Source organism: Heloderma suspectum, chromosome 1, assembly GCF_057233095.1.
Source record: "Heloderma suspectum isolate Gila_16-S chromosome 1, 16-S_ref, whole genome shotgun sequence".
Taxonomy (NCBI): Eukaryota; Metazoa; Chordata; class Lepidosauria; order Squamata; family Helodermatidae; genus Heloderma; species Heloderma suspectum.
Genome location: NC_139458.1, coordinates 381,063,911 through 381,075,951, shown reverse-complemented (window position 1 = coordinate 381,075,951; position 12,041 = coordinate 381,063,911). Strand labels below are relative to the sequence as shown.

Here is a 12,041-nt window from a genome sequence, read left to right as displayed (position 1 = left end):
GCAGTTAGAAAATCACTGTGTTCACTGAGGAAAGGTGCATTTTATGGCAGTGTTACTTCTCCATTATTTACCTGTATCCTAACACCATAAAAAGCAACAGTAGCTGTGCTGGCCATAAAAACACTCCCACCAAACTCCATGTTAGGGTAATACCCCTATTAGACTAGGTGGTAAACAATGCACGCAAAAAAAGCAGGAGAGAGTGACTGTTCTTGAAGCCATGGAGTCTTACCACCTAGCCTGATTAAGAGTTCTGGAGAACTCAAAAGCTTGCACACTATTTTGTGACTTTTGAGATGGCCTAATAAAGGCATTACCTTAATATGGATTTTAGAACTTTTCTCCTATATGACACATACAAACTGAGAGCTGGCTTGAAGGCCCTTTTACAAGTACTACAAGTACTAGAAATTGTCTACTAGAAATATTGTCTTCTCAGTGGTGGCCTCATTTGTGGAAGCGGAACCCAAAGAGGGGACATCCAATCCATATGGTTGACGCTTCTAGAAGGGCAGTTTTGACTTTTAAAAAAAAAACAGTTTTTTTTTTTAAATGAATACACTTTATTTTTCCCTACAGGTGTGCAATTATGATAGCTCTTAATAGCTCATTAGTAGACCATATGCTCTGAATGCAAAAGACCACAGGTTCAATTCCTAGTATGGGAAAGATGCTTGCCGGAGACTTTGTAAAGCCACGGCCAAAGGATAACAGCACTTGGCTATTTAAGATATTTCTATTCCATCTTCCCAGAAGGCTGAAGTCACTTGCAATCCAATTGCCTAGATCAGCTTTCTCAGATCTGGAGTTCTCCAGATGTGCTGGATTACCACTCCTATCATCTGAGGTCAGCATGACCAATGTCCATGCATATCTTTCCACCCAGTCACTCTTATAAACTGGATCTATCTGATGCCTTCATTGTTCCATGTGATTGGCTTGGCCACCCATTCCAGCCAGGCTTCCTCACTAACACCTCTGCACTAACACTTCCCTTCACTGCAAGAGTTTACTGTGATATCCCTTCAAGAAATCCTTGCTTCATTCAAAGCTTGTGGTCCCAAAATCCTTCCCAGACCTGGCACTTAGCACTGACTGCAGCATATCTGTGAGGCCCTCAGCTTTATCAGCTACCTATAAATATTGGTTGTCTGCTGCTACATACCGAGTATCATCAAAGCAATAGGCACACGAGTATTCTTACACACACCCCATTCAGAGCCACAAGGCTTGCTCAATACCCAGTAGAGCAGGGGTACAGAACCTCAGGCCAGAGATCCCAATCCAGCCCTCCAGCAGTCCTCAGAAAGCCGTGCCCTCTTCCCCCAGTCTCCCCTCCTTTCCCCCAAGATGGTTGTTTTGAGGTTTACCAGCTTTTGTGTCGCTTCCCCTGCCCATTCTAAAAGGTTGAAATGCCTCTCCTAAAGCTTAGCTACTAGAAGTAAGAGCTTTAAGTTAAAATATGCTGGTATTGGGGGGGGCACCTCTTTTACCTTTGGTACCACCCACCACTGGAATACAGCCTCAAAGCTTCGCAGCAATGGAATTTGGCCCTCAGGTTGAAAGAGGTTCTGCACCCCTGCAGTAGACACTGTGCTCACAAGAAACCTTGCTGCACCAGATGGCCTCAGATAGGCTTTGTGTTTAACTTATACAGTGTTTGGAGTTATGCATGATATCGTTAGAGAAATGATGTTTCTTTCATCATGGCGACATCTGCCTCTGGAAAAAAATATAGACAAGTACTGGGCCCAGAGCACAGAATTAATGTATGGAACTTGTGGTAATGTGGTGATAGCCACTAGCTTAGTTGGCATTAAGAGGGGAACGATGGTGGATAGGTCCATCACTGGCTATTAGCCATGATGGCTGTATGGAAACTGGATGCTCAGGGGCAATGCCTCTTACATTGCATTTTAATGTTTTTTAATTGTAATTTAATGTTATGTTTTTAATCATTGTAAACTGACCAGAGAGCCTCGGCTATGGGGCGGTATAGAACTGTAATACATAGAATCATAGAATAGTAGGGTTGGAAGGGGCCTACAAGGCCATCGAGTCCAACCCCCTGCTCAATGCAGGAAAAATAATTATAATAATGCACTACTGAAGACTGGTTATTGGGGATCAACATCAGGAGAAGGCTATTGCCTTCATATTCTCCTTGTGGGCTGCACCTGGCTGGACCCTGTGCAAAACGGGATGATGGACTAGATGGACCAGGGGTAGGCAGTACGGTGACATCTTGGTGCACACCAAGGTGCCCTATCCTTCCCACTTAAAAAAAAATGAACACATTTTCTTGCCGGTGGCTGGGATCTCTGCAAAATAGGTTCCTGTAGGTGCTGAAAAGTGTGGGTTCAAAGGAGTTGTTTAGTGTCTTGGGGCTCAGATCCCACCTCTGCCTTGTATTCATTCTTTTCAACAGGTTACTTGTCCTTTGCCATGCCTCCCATGGCAGCCATTTTTTGGCAGCATCCAGGAGTTTCTCCCATTGCCAAATGTGCCCAGGGCCCAAAATGTTTGCCTACATCTGAGACAGACTCCTGGTCTAATCCAGGAGGGCTCTTCTTCTGTCCCTATCCCAAAAGTGATGCTTTTGTGATTGCTTCAGTCTCACATTGCCTTTGATTTCACTGGCTCATTTCTAAAGAGAATCAGAGGTATGCACACAGCTTGTCTCAGATACCAGCCTTGTTTCGCCTGGATGTTGGTGCTTTTTCTATATTTATTCTCTGCAAGGAGACCACCTGGGAATCAGGCTTCCTGCACTGAGCGGAGGGCTGGATTTGATGGTCTTGGAGGCCCCTTCCAACCCTATGATTCTATGAAGGTGGCTGGGAAAGTGTAAACAAGACACCAAGCAACTATATGTATGTGACTCAGCAGGAGGCAAATACTACGCTCACCAGGTTCTGTGCCAACAAGTCACAGAGGGTGTGGTCAGTTTGAATGTGCCAAGAGGCAGGGAAAGCCTGTTATTGAATCAGGTGTATCTGATAGCTACCTGACTGGATTGGTCTTCGTCAGTTCTTCTCAACTGTGAACTCTGGGAGGTGCAAAGATTTAGCCTTGACAAGGTAAGTGTTATGCTGGCAAAATTAACCACCTAGGGTCCCAGACTACTTTGACAATATGCTGGGGAAAATTCTCATATTGTGAAAGCTGCTTTCTTCTCTCCATGTCAGCGTTCCCCAACCTGGTGGCCTTGAGAGGTATTGGATTGCAATGCCCATCATTCCCAGCCGCCAAGGCTGTACTACTGATTTAACTGTCCTGGTTTAATTCCCAGAGAACTGTACTTCTGGGAGGGGCAGAGGACAAACCTATCATAATTTGCAATGCCACAGAGGATCACTGGAAGGGATCCAGGGGAGCTAAACCTGGAGCCTTCCAGATGTGTTGAACTTTAACTCCCATCAGCCCCAGGCTGCATGGCCAAAGGTCAGGAATGCTGGGAGTGACAGGCCAAAACATTTGGAGGGCACCAGGTTGGGGAAGGCTTGTCTAAAGGCACATCCACATTACAAATCATTCCCTCTAATAGTGAACTCAGGTGGTTGAGTGCTGAAAGCCCAAGAGAGAAAATGCAGCCACTGAGAAACAAGAGGGAGGTACCAATATGTCCAGGTAAACCTTGAGGCTTGCAGAACCCCCCCCCCAAAAAAAAACGAAGGGGTCACAGACACCCCCGCCAAATAGCCCCAAAAGCACTGAACATGTTCAGTAGCTATGGAAAATTGGGAAGTACTTCTGCTAGGAGGTGAGGCTACGTTGCAACATTTTGTTGCAGGTCCCACTTGTTCCCTTTAAGACCCTGAAGTATGCAGCGGTACAAAGTATTTTTTAAAAACACACCAAAGGTAGCAAAATCCCCCCAAAACTGCCTAATGAGGACTGAGTATATGCAGAGTGCCTTCCAGGAACCATGGAACGTTAAGCATGTTAGTTGGAAATGAAAGACGGAAACCTGACCTACTTGAGCCCCTAACACAGCCATCCCCAACCTGGTGCCCTCTACATGTTTTCAACTTCAAGTCTCATCAGCCTGAGTCAGCATGACCAATGGTCAGGAATGCTATGAGTGCCATTAATGGTCAGGAATGCTGGCAGTGCTATCCTGGAGGAAGGCATGGCTAGAACCCTGAACAGATGGACTCCTGACAAGGGATAATTGTATACAGCAACACTGCTGCAGCTTCCATTTCTTTAAACTGATTTCAAATCGCTTCAGCTGTGATACCTTCCCAAAGGAACTCTGAATTGTAGTTTTTGTAAAGGAACAGAAAATTCTGAATTAAAGAATCCCTCCAAGGCCACAACTATATTGGGGGTGGGGGGTAGCAAAGAGAACACAATAGGAGATGCAAGTTTACAGCTGTACTGTAGACATACCTTAAATGCACAGCAGTAATGCACCAGCAAAAAGTATAGATATAACAACAAACTGAACTTGGCTAAGGAATCCATTGCCATATTGCAATTCCTAAAACCGGAATCCTTTCCCCTTCTCTCTTGCTGTTACATGGCTTCAATTCAACCATATTCTATGTAAAGTACTACTTGTTAAGGGCCTTTCCATTAAGTACTAGCATGGGAGGAGGATGGAGACGGCCAACCATATGGTATCCTCTTCCAGGAATATCCGCATGGTAGTTCAGAGCCTTTGTGGGACTATAAACAAAGGTCCTAGAAAAGCCTGGAAGGGTTTACACAGACAAACATTTGCAACTAAGCACCAGCAATTGCTCTTGCATTTGCTTACACCTTTGACAGGGAGCCCAGCTGCTCTTTAAACAGTGCACAAGAAATGACCAAACAGCAGACCAAAAAGCATAATTCTGTTTTTACTGCAACAGCAGAAGGCGGCAAAAGACTCTCCCTCCCTCTCTCAATATAAGCAAGATGAAACCGCAGACTAGCTAAGATTTAAGTACTTGTACAAAGTGCCCTGGCATTTTCCATGAGCATAAATAGTCTGGCTTCTTGCCCCGACAATCTTTATTTGAAAAGCAGTTCCATCATCCCAGTGGGGTCTTCCCAAAGCAAGATAGGGCAACATGTTCCACACTTGGAGGAAAACCAGCTTTAACAGCTTCCACGGTCACCTCCTCACATACTCTATTTATTTCTTCCCTAGATTGTGAACTGTGACCAGATTATAAACAGCAACAACACAATTACGGATGACTGCTCACTGGAAGGACAGATACTGAAGCTGAAGCTCAAATATTTTGGCCACCTAATGCGAAGAGAAAAGTCACTGGAAAAGACCCTGATGCTGGGAAAGATCCAAGGCAAAAGGAGAAGGGGACGGCAGAGGATGAGATGGCTAGATAGCATCACTGATGCAATGAACGTGAACTTGAGCACACTCCGGGAGAACTTGAGCACACTCCGGGAGAACTTGAGCACACTCCGGGAGAGAGCGGAGGACAGGAAGGCCTGGCGTGCTATGGTCCATGGGGTCACGAAGAGTCGGACACGACTTAACGACTGAACAACAACCACCACCACCACGAGCAGGAAATGAAAAGCCAGCGGGAGTCAATTTCCAAAGAAAATTTCACATAATTGACCAGCAAAGCGACTTGGGTGGATGGTGCACACGCGCGCTCACGCACGCACACACATACAACAAACCTATGCTTGATTTCTGATGCAGGAGACAGAAAATCAAGGAGTTTCTGACACCTCCAATCTATGCCTTCTGGTTCCAGATCCAGAACTAGATGAAGCGGTTTGTAAAACAACCAGCTCAGCACAGTCTTGAAAAGAAGTGTCCTAAAACTAATCTCACATATCTGTTAAACAGAAACCTATTTATTTAAAATATTTATAAGCCATCTTTTGGGGCAAACTGCCCTTATCACAAAGCAACTTCCGTAAAAACATTTTTAATACAAATAAAAAACATCACGTAAATAATCACAACAGCAATAAAAATAAGAGTATATAAGAATATATGAAACACTATAGATTGTTCAGTTCAGTCTACCTGCCCTGCTAAAGACCTCCCTCACATGAAGGCCCCTCCTTCTTCAACTGTCACCACCAGAAGCCATTACAACAGGCTGTACTGAGGGAGATGAAAGTGAGAGCAAGGCCATTCTACCAGCCCTGCTGAAAGAAGTAATGTTCCCCCACTTCCTTCCCCATTCCTTTTTCCTTACGTGTTGTGTTGCGTCTTTTTTAGATTGTAAGACCATGAGCAGGGGCTGTCTTGTTTAATTGATTATATGTAAGTCGCTCAGGGGGTCATTTTGGCTGAGGAGCAGCATAAAATAAATATTCAAATAAATATCAACCAGCATAATATTTAAAACTAGTGAAGCCACAAAGCCATTTAGATACTGGTAGACCATTGAAATACCAGTAAAAATTCAATAGGATCACAGAACTCATTTAGAAAACGCGATTTGGAATAAATAAGTCTTTACTGCCTTCGCCTGTAAAGGAGCCACACGTATCTTCACTGGAAAGGAGTTCCACAGCCATGGAGCCACTGCCAGAAAAGCCTTCTCTTTTGTGTCCACCAACCTAATTGATCTCACACGTTGGCATACAAGGGCCTGCGAGGCTGATCATAAAGGATGGGCACATTGATATGGATTATCAATGCTTCCTGTGATTGGCTGCCTTTTATCAGATCCAAAAATATAGACCAGCTCCTCTCCAGTGAACCAAAACCAAAGCGAAGCTTGCTGAAGCAAGAATGTGCTGCCTCATCCGTCTTTCCAAACAGACACTTCCCTGAATCTTCTGTGTTCTCTGGGCCCTAGGTGTGATATTAAGTGCTAAGTAGGCATGATTAAAACGTGTTTGCAACAGGAAGTCCTTCTTGTTACAGGGCTTGCATGACCATGTGTTCATGTTTTGCCCCATGAAGGCAGGGAGCCAAAGGGGTGCCACCAGGTACACTGGTGTAAAAGGAGGAATATTGGGGTTCCACCCACCTTTCTGACAAGTAACAGGAACTTTTGCCTCATCTCTCTGGCACCAGTATTTGGCTTCATCCTCATGCTATAAATGGGAAGAGTGGACCAGCCACATCCAATGGAACTAGTTTTCTGCCAAGAGGTGAGGATTCTCTCCATTTCCTCCTGGAAAGTTAGTGGGGCGGGGGGGAGAGAGGAGAGATCCCTGCTCCGTAAAGAGAGGAACTCATAATTTGGTACTCCGTCACATTTGTAAAGATGGAGTTCTTCACTGCAATGAAAAGTTAAAAACCAACTATGAGTTTGGGTGCAGCTGCTAAGATTTAAATAGAGCTTTTAAAAGTGTATTAGTCTTCCCCAACCTGGCCGATGACCATGCTGGCTAGAAATGTTGAGGGCTGAAGTCCAACACATCTGGAGGGCACTAGGTTGGGAAGGCTGGAGTAGAACATCAACTTCCTAACTGAAAGGATATCTAGATCAACAGCAAACAACTTTTTTGGCAACCATGCCACAAAGTCCAAAGTATGAGCCAGTGCTACTCTAGTGTACACTGCAGTTCCAAAGCAGCATCCTCCCCATGCCTTCATATGATTTTAGCTCTACCCCACCAAACAGGGAGCAGCGCAGCACTGGATAAGCAGGAAGGAAGGAATAGTGGTGGTGGTGTTACTCCTGAGGAAGGGAGGCTTGCAGCCTGTCCTGCCCCACAGAGTGGAAGGTGCAGACACACTAGTTTATCACAGCAGATAATCTTGGGAGGCAAAGACAGGGCCAGGCTGAGGACAAAACAAGGAGTACGGTGTCAGCTAGGTAAAATGATAGAACATGCTTCAGCAAGTCCAGAGTGACACACTTTTATTAGGGCTGTGCAAATACAACCTGCCCCCACAAGGCATCTAGGGGTGCTTAGACAACTACCCTCACATGTTCAAAGCATGCAGGGGTGGGTGGGAAGTGTCTTGGGACTTCACACAGAGCAGCTGTATACACATACATTGGTATGTGCATAGAGCCTCTTCTCACGCACCCCAAATGTGTGAATGGTGAGTGGCAGTAGCCACTGGGTGTGATGGCTGAGCTAGCCCATGTGGCCCCCTCACACTTTGAAAGCATGTGGGCAGAGGTCAACTGAACCACCACCACCCTCCGATAAGCATCATTTCAAAGAGCTAATTCTGGCGACTTCATAAAACCATCCTAAGATCCCTCCCTTCTGGAGCACACACACGGCATCTAATTTATTGTGGTGTGCATGAGTGCAATTAGCAAATCCATGTTATTTTGGGGTGGGGTGGAAGCAAGTCTTCAAGGAATTGGAACTGTGTGTAATACCAAGACAGCAAGAAACACACATTTGCCGGATTGTTTCAAAATTGATCCTCTGGGCATAGCCTAAGCTTTGTTGGCAGGAATGGTGTTCTGTTCAGTGTAGCAACTCACACATAAAAACAATGACAGGCTCCTGGGATTTCCCCAGTGATGCACCATGACTGCAGAGAGGGAAGTGACAGCCCCACCTATGGCCCTTGGTCCTTCTGTGTATAATGAACACCAGGATCCTTCCCAGTGGTTTAAAGGGGGTTGGTAAACTTTCACACTGTATGGGAGCAATCCTGTGGCTGCAAGACAGTGCCTGGACAGCCGTAGGATTATTCAGTTTTCGGGAACTGACTTTGGAGCCCGTGTTCCGAGGTCAGTTCCCAGAAAACCACCTCCCAGCCCCCTCTGCCACTGCTTTGTAGGTGGTGTGGATCATCCCGGGCTCCCGCTCATAAGAGCAGCATAGAGGGGGAGGAAAGGGGGCATTCTCAGGGGTGGGGACATCAGAAGAGCCGGTACGATGCTTCCTATGTGTTGGCCAGCCAGCCCCCGCCCCCACTCCGAAGCACTGCAGCTAGACAGCAAAAATCAGCCATCTAGCTGCAAATGCAGGGCAGACAGAACATGGAGGTAAAGATCCACTCTGCGCTCTGCCCGTCCTGGATCGGATAGGCAGTTGCCTCCAAGTTTGGAGGTGGCCGCTTATCCCCATAGGATTGCTTCCTCTGTCTATGGGAGAGCTCGGCAATAACTACATTGAAATATTTGTTCCAGGAGTCCTATGACTCACTGATTCATTAAACTCACCCTCTATATTACATCTTGTTCCTTCTCCACCCCCAGCCCCCACACCTTCTGTGCTTTCTGCTTCCAAATGGGCTGGTGCTGCCCATTTGGCACACTGGTGGCAAAAGTCCTGCAAGGCAAATAGCAAGGAGGTGATAGTGTAGCACTGGTAGCAACTCCACCCCCACCCCCCGCCCCTTAGTGCCTGGCATAGTGCCTTTCCTCAACAGACAGCTAGACAAAAAGGTCCAGTTCTAGCCCAAACCTGAGAGCTCCCCATTACTCTAAAAGGGGTTACGCTTAAACAAATTAGCAGACAAACAGGCAAAAATCTACATGCTCCCCCTGCAATTCTACACTGTAATGTGTGAGGCAATTAGGCTTTTTTCCAGTTTGGGTACACCACGGAAATATTCACTGAGCAGCCAGTTTTGGGGGGCGCAGGGGAAGAGTCAGTGTGCTGTAGTGGATGAAGGGTTGGATTAGGACTGTGGCAACCTGGGATCCAATCTCCACTTAGCCATGAACCTCACTGAATGATCTTGGCCTGGGCACTTTCTCTCAGCTCACCCCATCTCACAGGGTCAATGTGAGGATAAAAGTAATACACCATGTGTACACTGCACCTGTGCTCCTTGGAGAAAGGGAAGACAAAAATGTGAGATAGATAAAGAAGTTTGTGCCTCCCTAAATTCATTTCTCTTGTGTGCATGTATTAAAAAAAAAACACTTAGGGCACAATCCTCTGCATGTTTAGAAAAAAAAGAGTCCTATAATTCCCAGCATGCCCCAACCAGCATGGTTGGCTGAAAGGATACTGGGAGGTTTAGGACTTTTTCCTATCTAAACGTGCATAGGATTGCGTCCTTAAATGGCTCAATATTCTAGGGAGAAGTAGATCACTAATATTTTAACATATATCTTCTTCTACTCCATTTTGTTTCAATTATACCACAACTTTCTTCAACAATGGTACATGAAGAGATCCTAACGGTCAATGAAGAGTTCCCCAAATTCAACGCCCAGCAACTACCTCCAGTTTTAAAAGGCTTTTGGGTAGTAGGGCCTAGGAAAGATGGAGGGAGGGACTGTAGCTCAGTGGTGGAGCACGTACTTTGCATGCAAAGGTCCCAGGTTCAATCCCTGGAATCTCCAGGTAGGGTTAGGAAGGAATCCTGCCTGAAACCAGCCACTGCCTGTCAAATATCAACAATACTAGGATACTGTCAATCACAAGCTGAATGTCGATCACAAGTTGAATATGAGCCAACAATGTGATGTGGCTGCAAAAAAGGCAAATGCTATTTTGGGCTGCATTAATATGAGCATAGCTTCCAAATCCCGGGAAGTACTAGTTCCCCTCTACTCAGCACTGGTTAGGCCTCATCTGGAGTAATGTGTCCAGTTCTGGGCACCACACTTTAAGAACGATGAAGACAAACTGCAGAGGGTTCAGAGGAGGGCAACAAAGATGATCAGGGGACTGGAAACAAAGCCCTATGAAGAGAGACTGAAAGAACTGGGCATGTTTAGCCTCGAGAAGACTGAGGGGAGATATGATAGCGCTCTTCAAGTACTTGAAAGGTTGTCACAGAGAGGAAGGCCAGCATCTCTTCTTGATCATCCCAGAGTGCAGGACACAGAAGAATGGGCTCAAGTTACAGGAAGCCAGATTCCGGCTGAACATCAGGAAAAACTTCCTGACTGTTAGAGCAATACGACAATGGAACCAATTACCTAGGGAGGTGGTGGGCTCTCCTACACTGGAGGCGTTCAAGACGAGGCTGGACAGCCATCTGTCAGGATGCTCTGACTTGGATTCCTGCATTGAGCAGGGGGTTGGACTCGATGGCCTTGTAGGCCCCTTCCAACCCTACTACTCTATGATTCTATGAGATGGACCAAATGTCTGACTCAGTATATGGCAGCTTCCTATGATCCTAAAGAACTCCCCTGATTTAGAGCTTGAAGACATGCTGCCCAGCAAAGTACGAATCACAGACCTAGACGAAGCAATAGTCTGACTCTGTAAAGGGCAGCTTCATATGGATGTACCTCTATTGCGGTAGGGCAGCTTTCCTCAACCTGGTACCTTCTGGATGTTTTGAACTTCAACTCCCATCATCCTTGCCCTTTGGCCATGCTGGCAGGGACTGATGGGAGGTGCAGTCCAAAACATCTGAAGGGCACTAGGTTGGGGAAGGCTGCTGTAAATTTGCCCTTTACTACTCATTGCTAGATTGAATCTATTTCTGTTAGTGCTGGAAAGATCCAGCAATATTCTGCACACCTCGGAGAAATAAGGTTTTAAAAGGGACACGATGAACAACTGCAGGATTCAAATTCACCATTTTTCTTCCAAACAGAAATAATGGGTAAAACATCCATCACATGCAGCACCCTTAACCCACTGCATGGGATGATATCACATTTTTCTCAGCACTTGTTACATTTTACTGGACCTTTGCAGTCTCACGACATGGAACTGAAGTAAGTGTTATGAGCATAGTCAGAACAGAGTAATGTAAGGTTTGCACAAAGAGCAGCCTAGTGTAGCTGGGGGGTGAACCCTATCAAACTTTCCTCGCTCTCTTACCTCCTTGTAGTTTGCTACTGGGATGCTTCCAAAACAGTATTTGCTGCTCAGAACTTTGAGCAGCTGCAGAAGCACAAAATAAGTAGTTGTTCTGATCAGATCCCATAAAAGATATCATTTCACATATCAATTTCTCCGCTCCTACTACATTTATTTAACATCAAGTGTGCTAGGAGCTGCAAAAAAGCAAAAGTTATAGAAAAGATTGAGGATCAGACTACATGGAGCATTAAATGCATTTAATTTGTACATTTCTTTAACTGTAAATAACAAGCCATTGGGTGTGTGTGATAATTTTTGGGATCTGGGGGGGGGATGAGAGAGAGAGAGAGAGAGAGAGAGACTGAGCCCATTCCTCCCCTGCTATGGTTCTAATGCTTTAAAGGCCTCCATTATTG

At 45.7% G+C, this 12,041-nt stretch overlaps 1 protein-coding gene across 13 annotated transcripts in view; it reads right to left on the bottom strand.

Annotated features, from left to right (window-relative positions):
- The window catches only part of SLC29A1 (solute carrier family 29 member 1 (Augustine blood group)), a 115,667-nt gene that overhangs the window by 49,603 nt on the left and 54,023 nt on the right, over nucleotides 1–12,041 (bottom strand). For 2 of the 13 annotated variants that reach the window (XM_084828478.1, XM_084828483.1), the window contains exons 2-3: nucleotides 11,644–11,819; nucleotides 9,069–9,177 (exon numbers count right to left, since the gene is read on the bottom strand). The exons of 9 other annotated variants lie outside the window; for them this stretch is intronic. The gene's annotated coding sequence lies outside the window, so the exon portion shown is untranslated. The remainder of the gene's footprint in view (nucleotides 1–9,068; nucleotides 9,178–11,643; nucleotides 11,820–12,041) is intronic. 2 more of the 13 variants (XM_084828475.1, XM_084828480.1) reach the window with 1 other exon arrangement.